Here is a 9,390-nt window from a genome sequence, read left to right on the forward strand (position 1 = left end):
CAGAAAAAAAAAGATTGAGAATCAAGATCATTTTACAGAAACTGAAGTTTGACTTGCATACTCACACGCCCCAGGTATCAGGTTAACCTGCATACTCTCTGCCTGACTTGTCTTTCCAGAGCTATTCCAGGCCACAATACATAAGAAAATAGGCTACCTGCTGGACATGTCATTCCAGACACGATTACATACTGAAATTAGCACACGGCAGCCCTCTTATTACTTATTTATTGTTTTTTAATAATATATTTTTCTTGTTTACTCTCTGCCTACTTGTCTTTCCAGGAAGGAGCTCGCCTCTGGCAAGGAGGATGACCAATACCCTCGCATGTGAAATGTAAATGGAGTCCAACGAAAGACAAACACAAAGATAATTAAATATATATTTTGTATGTAACAATAATCAATTTGGAGCTGCCTAGCAGCCGTGAATATGATAATAATTGGCCAACTTTTTTTATGCTGCTCGGAAAGTTGGTTTGTCCTTGTCACATCTCTTGACATTTAGAGTAGACAAATATCCGTGCGCTACCCACCCACTCGCCGCAGTCAAAATCATCCCTGGAGACTTTTCAATTTTGCCAAGAGTCTCTGCAGAAGCCAGTCTAGTTAAATTTGTGCACAGACCGACCAACAAGTTACCCCACCAATCCTGGCAATGGAGGTTGTCATGTCTGCAGTTGCAGGTGAATTTGTGAGCAAGTTCATCTCATTTCTGATGAACAAGTACAACTCCTCTAGGCATCCTCAATCAGAGGAGGAGAAGTTGGTGGAGAGGTTGCAGCACCTGCTGATGAGAGCTGGCACCATGGTTGAGGAGGCAGACATGAGGTACATAACCAACTCCGGAATGATGATGCAGCTCAGGACGCTCTCAGAGGCCATGTACCGAGGATATGGTGTGCTGGACAACTCGAGGTACCGTGACCTCCAAGACACTGCAGGCTTCGACGAGGTTAGCATCAACCACTCATCTGCAAGCAGCTTATATTTGCCCAAGCGCTCTCGAACAACAAATGATAAGGTTACACGCATCGAGTCACATGATGCGTTGGAAAGTCTAGAAATTGTTGTTGCTAACATGGCAGAATTTATTGTTCTTCTTGGTGGATGTGAGCGCATGTCTCGTAGGCCATATGATGTTTATCTTTACACTGAAAACTTCATGTTCGCCCGACACGCTGAGAAGCAAAAGCTCTTCAGCTTCTTGTTGCAACACAACGACCCTCCTAGTGATCATGCACTGGCAGTTCTCCCGATCATAGGTGGTGTAACAACTGGGAAGAAAACTTTGGTTGCCCATGTGTGCGGCGATGAAAGGGTTCGCTCACGCTTCCCATCTGTATTGCACTTGAATGGAGACAACCTTTTGAAAATATGTGATCACAGAAGGACTATGGAAGGTATGATGTTGGTAGTTATTGAGTTTGCTTCTGATGTAGATGACGATGACTGGAAAAAGTTTCACTCGTTTTTCATAAGCATGTATAGAGGAAGCAAGATCATCATCATAAGTAAACTTAAAAGATTAGCCCGGTTTGGATCGGTGAAACCAATTTTCCTTACTGCTCTGTCTTATGATGCGTTGAGGTACCTTTTCAAGACACTGGCATTCGGAAGCGTAGAACCTACAGAACATCCGCGACTACTACGGATAGCAGATGAATTTGCCAAGTTAATGTACAGTGCGGATGGTTCACTTGTCTCAGCAAATGTGTACGCGGACATATTGAGAAAGAATCTCGATGTTCAGTTTTGGCGTTGCATATTGGACAAGGTGATAAGATATGTTAAAAGAAACCTCGCCAGATTTAGTGTGGACCCAGCCATACATGTAGAACAAGGCCCTCCAGTGGTTGTAACGGCTATAGAACAAGGCCATCCAGTGGTGATAACGGACCTTGCTTTGGATCCACTTTGCATAATACCTTATACAAATAATGTTTCAATCAAGAAACTGCCAAGTTATAATTGAACTATAGTTTGGACGCAACCGCCCCCGCGTCGTCCGGACGGACGGCACGGGCGGCTCCCGATCCAGTTTCTTCGGGACCTCCCCACCTCTCTCGCTTCCCTCGCCGCCGCCGGACGACGCTGCCGGGCAAAGCCTGTGTGGCTGACGGCGGCGGCGGGGCTCCGGGCGATGGCTTCTACGCAAGGCGCTGAACGGCGCGCGAGGTGAACAACAACTCAGCAGCGATCTTCATGCAACGTCCGAAGGCTAGAGCGATCTGCGCATGGACATGCAGCGGCAGGCGATCTGTGCACAGGGACATGCATAGGTCAATGGCTAGAGCGATCTGGGATTCTGAACTGGGCAGCATGGTGATGCCTTGGCAATGGCCTGGGTGGAGATGACCATCCATTCTCCTCCAGCAGCCTGCGGTCAAGATCATGCAGGTTCGGACCGAAGCTTCCTCCGGCTGTCCAGTACGTTGAGCATGGCAGCGTTGGTGATAAGGGTCATCTTCCCAAGCGACCCAAGACGCTCGCCGCTGTTGCCGCCGGCAGATCACAAGGCCGAAGGAGGTTGGTGGTGGCGCCTTGGGACTTACATCGGTTGACCGATGCTTGTCACTTGGCCGCAGGTGGTTCGTCCGATCGATGCGAGGGGGCAATTTTCGTCCTGACCATGGCGGCACCGTCCGGCCACTCGAGCCGCAGATTGCAGTGGCCATTCAAGGGTCTTCATGAGAGTTTTTTCTTAGGATCCACTGGTTGTTGCCAGCAGCTCGCACTGGCGAGGTTGTGTGATGTAACCGGAAGGCTCCATTGGGAGTTTCGGTGGCTCTCAATCTGGCCAGTTTGCATTCAGCGGTGAGATAAATTCTATGGATGACGGCTTGACGCAGAGGAGATGGTTGTGCAGCGGCAAGCCATGCCGGCATGTAAAGACTGTGCCTCACTTTTAGCTGCTGGGATCGCGGAAAGTGGTGGCGACAACATGATGACTTTGATTTGGTGGTGCTTCTTGAGTACCCGGTCTCGAGTTCCGGGGTGAAAACCCTAGGTCTGACCTGAATTGGTTATACCTGGCGATGGCGATGTTTTTGCGTCGTTACCTTGATGAAGGCATTGCTCGGATGTGCTCGGACTTGTTCTTCAGGGTGAAAACCTAGAGTCTGACCTTTGTTGGTCGGGTCCAGTGACGGCGACGTTTAAGCGTCGTTTCCTTCCTGAAGGCGTTGCTGTTGAAGAAACTTTCTCGTTGCGCTTGTTCTGTCAAGAGATGGTTGGTGCGGATATGGTCGTTGATGTAGTTTATCAACCGTTGTTTTGATCGTTTCAGAGTGTTTTTTCTTTTTCTTTTCCCTCGCTTAGGCATAGCTTGAGTCTTGTATGACTTTGCTCTTTGCTGGCGTTTTTTTTTTTTTTTTTTGTGTGTTGGTGTTGGCTGTGTGCATCCTGGTTATGCAGAGGCCGGGTGTGTGCTCAATGTGTTTGTATCCCCTTGATGCTTCATTTTGAGTTAATAAAATCCACCCTTTGTCGAAAAAAAAAAAGAAACTGCCAAGTGTGACGTTTGGGGAACTTCTAACAGACCCTACTGTTAGACCAAATGGAGACTTTAATCTAATTTCATGGGAATCAAGGATACCACCTTATAATTCATTATTTGCTGGTTTTACTACAAGTAGTGCTCTGGATACGGATGAAGTTAATGCCATGCCAGGGAGGAAGCGTCGAGGAGTACCAGTCTAAATTTGTTTGAGAACTTGTGTAATGTAACTCTTGTTGTACTTTCTGATAGACGAGAATATATGTGTTGGCAAGGCATGGCCATGTAAAGGATTTGCATGGTGATTATATAACATTCGCTTAAACGTATGAGAGATCTCAATTGAAATAAAATTGTACTCCCACCGCAAAAAATATAAGAGCATTTAGATATTTCTTTTCTTTCCAAATACTTTATGAAGTTAAGGGGCAAATAGAAGCGCTTTCGCTACTGAGAGAGCGAATGGTCAGCGCGAGGGTTCGACGACTTAGCCGAGCGTTAGCGACGCGTCATTCTCATCAGATCCAACAATCACCCTGCAATTTTAGATAGCATCATCCAAACTGAAAGTGGCAGTAGGTATTACTCCTCAGTAGGCCAACAAGAAAGAGCTGTACGAATCACCATCGCGTGGTTCTGACTTACATCTTGTAATTGCTGACACCATGTTTGCGTACTCCTATACTATATATGTGTAAGTCCATTGGTTCCATGCCATCCAATCGTCAATGCTATATAGTATATAGTATGTATATTGTCTCCGCCGGGCTTGCCCGCACGGCCGACGGCGGCGGCGGGGCTCCGTTCCTGCTGCTGATCGATGGTTTTTGGCGATGTACACGCAGACGACTTGACCCAATAATGGCTGGTATGATGCAGCGGCGGCAGTGGTTCATGGCTGAGCACGGGCAGCAACGCGCCTTCCCAATCCTTGATGGCGTTGTTTGCAGCAGGCGCACAAGCCACGGAGGAAAGGGAGGGGAGCCGGCACCGCCAGTCTGCCACCATGTCCCCCGATCTGGAGAGCCTGCTCATCGAGCCGGGGCTAGCACTGCTTCCAGAGGCTCCCTTGGGTGTCGGGGTGTGGTAGCGATGCAGCAGTTGCTGCGGCCATCGCCCGCGCCGCGACGGGGATGTGGCGATGCCTATGTAGCAGATGTCGGGGCGATCGCACCTGATCTAGCCCGGGCTGCTGGGCATTATCGGTTGGGCTTGGCTAGCTGTCATTGCCACCGTGGACGCGGCATCTGCTGGACAATGGTCGCCGGAAGGGCTCGGACCTTCAAATCCAGCAAGATTCGCGATCTGCATCGCTAACGGCGATGCATAACTGCGGCCGTGTCCTCCACGCAGCCGCAGGAGTAATCTGCTGCCACATGCGACGATGATGGTAGTGGCAGCATGTGGTGATGTTGTCCCATGCAGATCGGTCATCAGCTGTCACTTGTGAGGACGGTGCAGGTGCGCCAGACCGTCCCAACCTCAGGATTTGGGCGGTGCATGTGACCATCCTCCCTCGTCTAAGTATGCTTCTTATTGTGCTGCTGGGATTGTGGAATGTGGAAGAGATAATTTAGGATGACTTCAGTTGGGTGGTGCTTCTCGAGCACCCGGTCTCGAGCTCCAGGGTGAAAACCCTAAGTCTGACCTTAGTTGGTTATACCTGGCAATGACGGTGTTTTTGCATCGTTACCTTGTTGAAGGCATTGCTTGGAGTTTGCTCGGACTTGATCTTCAGGGTGAAAACCCATGATGTGGCCTTTGGTGATGGATCCAGCGACGATGGCGCTTATGTATCGTTTCCTTTTTGAAGGCGTTGCTTTTGGAGAACCCTTCTCGTAGTCCTTATGTTGTCAAAGAAAACGATGTTGTCGATGGTCGTTGTTCTATATGATGAGTAAATAGGAAGTTTTTCGATTAAATTAATTCATGAATGAATCATGAGCATGACATGGACAGCATTGATAACACACTGATTACGATCTAACAGAGCATGTACTACACACATAATAGAAACATCTACGCATATTGCTAGTACTGCTACAACAAAAAGAAACACGAGAGGGATAATCGATGTATACCCTCCAATCGGCCACGCGGCGGCGGTGGCGGTGGCAGCAGCCGCGACATCCTCAGCGGCCTTCTTGTCGGCCTCGGCCTTCTCAGCGGCGGCACGGTCGGCGTCGGTCGACATGGTGATGACGAAGGTGATGCGGACGTAGATGAACAGAAGCGAGCAGTCGCGTAGTCGCTACCCAAAAACCTAATCGCCCTTCTCCCGTACAGGATCCGGAGAGGCGGGGTTTCGGAGGCCTGCTCTCCCGTCAACCGTGTACGCGGTGAACGGGACAGAGTCGCCGGCGGCAGCAGCAGCAGAGGAACAACGTGGGCGTGGAGGCGGAGATGGAGATGCGTTCTGTTTTCGCGGCGACTAGGGTTGGCAGCGCCCCTCATATATATGCGGCCCTACCTGTCAAAGACTCTCCGTTCCTGACCGGCAAAAAGAAGCGCATAGGAGTGAGCTCAGTTCGGCTCAATCCCGCAACCCGCGGCGCGTCGTGACCACTCCAACTCCAATAGCATGAGGGAGAGAATCCCTTATAAACCACTCCAACTCTCCTTCCACTTCCGGGGTGGGACTAAACTTCCCACCACCTTGTCATGCCACCTACATGGGCCCTTAGAGATTAAATCTGAAATTGTCATATGGGCTCTAGGCCCATCTCATATTTCAACACTATATCGTCAACCGCTGTTTTGATCACTTCAGGATTTTTCTTTTTCTTTCTTCACCTAGGCAGGGCTTCGGTCTTATATGACTTTGCTCTTTACCAGCGTGATTCTTGTGTGTGTGCGTAGTGTTGGCTGTATGCATTTTAGTTATGCAGAGGTCGGGTGTGTGCTCATTGTATTTGTATCACTCGATGCTATATTATGAGTAAATAAACGCCCTTTATCGAAAAAAGTATGTGCAGGGAAGATGAAGCTCACTGCTGTGCTGCTGCTGCCTGGATTAGATCACAGTCTGCATCTACAGGAGTATATTTGATCCTTCACAGACTAGCACCTCCCGAAAATCCGTAAATTCAGCAAGATTTAAGAGAAGGAAACCAGTGCCAATTCAAATTACCGAGGATTTCGAAGAACTCGCAGAGTACCGTGGCGGCGCACCTTGCCGCCAGCGAGGCTCCCATGCGCGTGATCCCTTGCGGATCTCAAAGTTATCCTAGTCACCTCCTCCCTCGGTCCCGCACTTGACGTCGGCGACAACCATGGCCCCGCAAGAGGCGCGACGGTGGTGATAGGTGGTCAGCGGTGCGGCTCGCCAGTGGCCTCAGGGCTGCCGCCATGGTTATTCGGGAAAGAAGGATATTGGGGATCAATTCATCATCGCTGGTAGGCATTGACCGTTGGCCCCTACTGGAAACAGAAACGGTATGACCTTTGCTGGGTAGGTGTCACACGTCAGAGGCACAAGATATTGGTTCGAAAATTCTTCCAGCCAAGAAAATGGACTCTGCTGGGCTGCTGGCTCCAGTTTTCCTAGGCATAAGCGCGCCTTTTCTTTTTGAAAATTGCCTGAGAGATTAGTCATAAAGCTCAGGGCGATATATGCAAAAAAGAAGATGGAGAAGCAGTTGTAGCGGCACAACAGTCAGACGTCCGGTAGCTACCAGGATAGCGCGGATGAAACGGCGCCCTGGATAGCCGTCCGGCCTCCACGTCAGCCCCAGCCCAAACAAAAGAGAAAAACCAAACGAAATGTTCCAAAACGCATTTTTTTGTGTCATAACCTGTTCAAGTGTCAATCAACTTTGCAGTAGTATTCTGATTCGAATCATACAAGGTCACCGGCCAGAGATAGCGAGTGGAGGTTTCTTAAAGATTTTCTTGGTCTAACTAATAGCTACCGACTTCTATACTTCACTTGATCGCTACATATATGAATGAAGTCTTGCTTTACTGCAGACAATATTGTCCGGGCTCTCAAGAATTATTGTTTTTTTGCCTTGGTAGTCCCCATCGCATCACATCACAGCGGGGCCAAGTTTTGGTATCATTTGTAAGTAGTCTATAATATGATGGCACATCTTGCTGACAACGTATGGCATATAATCCATATATTACGTACAGACAACAAGGTAACTTAACTAAGCAATCATATATAATGGCCAATTAGCTAGCTAAAATTGTAAAACTAATGCCTAGCTGTTAGCAGCATGGCTGTTAGTGGGTGGAGTCCTGCCCATTATGGTCGCTGTCGGGGGAATCGACACCTATGGAATTACTGGGATCCCTTCTGCGGTTGGCGGGCGCGGGGTTGTGCAAAAGAACGGGTCTGACAGGAAGCACACAGATCGTTTACCCAGGTTCGGGCCGCGAAGATGCGTAATACCCTAGTCCTTCTTTGGTGGATGTATTTGAGTGTTCTTGTGTTCTTGAGCTAGCTACGGGGTGTAACTTGCCCAAAAGATTTGAATCCTTCTCCTGGACGCCTCGGGCCTCCTTTTATAGGCAAAAGGGGTCGCCACAGTGGCACACAGGAGGTGGAAAGGTGTACAGTGAATGAGTCTATCCTCTGGCCCATCGGACAAACGCATTTAATGCGCTGCTGACGTGCCCCTCTCGCGTTATCGGGGACGGCAAGGAAGCACGTCCCAGCTGTCGCCGCCTCGCTTGGCTTCGACACGCGTCCGGCCTGACGAGGCGTTGCTGCGCCACGTTGGCTGGCTGTTGTGCTGGCGCGGTGGTGGAGCCTTCAGGAAGATCTGCACGCCACCACGCTGGAGCTTGTTGAGTCGGTGTGGAGGCCGCTCGTCGCCATGCAGGTGCCTGCACAACTGGTTGAGCTGGCAGCTACATGGGGACGGCGGTGGAGTCTTGGCAGGCGCGGGCCTGGCTGTGGCCCCGCTGATGCCCTCGGCAATGGTCTTGCCGGAGGCCCGGCAAGGGTCTTGCCGTGGTGCCGCGGTCGTCCCCGGCAAGGCACTTGCCGGGGGTCTTGTGGATTTCCTCGGCTAGGATCTTGTCGAGGGTCGTCGTCTTCTAGTCTTTACCCGATCTTGTGTATTTATGATCTTCACAAAGATCTGCATGCCACCACGGAGGTGCCTCCCGAGCCTTGGTTCCAACGCGGTTGGTGGCGTTGGAAACCTTGGGCTCAAGGGCGGCTCGCGCCGCTGGCGTTGGGCAAGTTGCCCTGGCAAGGCTCTTGCCGGGGCCGCGGAGGCTGCCCCGGCAAGGCTCTTGCCGGGGGCGTCCACCTCGCCCTCTTGTTCTCTGTCTCTCTGGTCTTGGCGTTGCCTGGATTTGTCTTGTGTTCCGGCTTTCCTCCGGCTTCCCTCCTCTGCCCTGTTAAGTGTGGCCGCGGCCCGCGGCTTTGACTGCCCGTGCACAAGTAAAGGGGTCAAAAGGAGAGCCCCTACTTTTGTATACCGACAGGAGCCCCCGGGCCTGGGCCACACATAAGCGTGACTCGTTGCTGTGCTAGGCCTAGAACGGTGCGCGGGCAGGTGGGGCGGATTTTTACCGTAGTAACTGTTTCGTCTGCTGCGCTTCCCCACGACCCGCGTTGAACACGCGACGTGGAGGGTCGTGCGTGACGTGGGGGTCATGCGTCGAGCGGTCTCGGCACGCATGCGTCACATCGCAGTTAAAGAGGCGGCTCGTGCCTTCCCCATAAAAAGAGGGAGACGCAGAGGCGCCGCTCATTTACTGAGCGGACTCGGGTCGCGGTCTTCCAGGCATTCGTGCCCCTCGATCACGGGGTGGGGAACGGTCGCTTCACCTGTCCCCTCGATTCTGCTTGCTCGCCACGTGTCCCCCATGCAGGTGGCAGGCGGTGGAGGCGGGAAACTGGGCCGTCGCTGATTGGGGCAGCGGGTCGGTCC

At 51.1% G+C, this 9,390-nt stretch overlaps 1 pseudogene; it reads left to right on the forward strand.

Annotated features, from left to right (window-relative positions):
• The first annotated feature begins 593 nt into the window (after positions 1-593).
• On the forward strand, positions 594-3,702 carry LOC123048201 (uncharacterized; annotated as a pseudogene).
• Positions 3,703-9,390: the final 5,688 nt, after the last annotated feature.

This window comes from Triticum aestivum, chromosome 2D (genome assembly GCF_018294505.1).
Source record: "Triticum aestivum cultivar Chinese Spring chromosome 2D, IWGSC CS RefSeq v2.1, whole genome shotgun sequence".
NCBI classification, from domain to species: Eukaryota; Viridiplantae; Streptophyta; class Magnoliopsida; order Poales; family Poaceae; genus Triticum; species Triticum aestivum.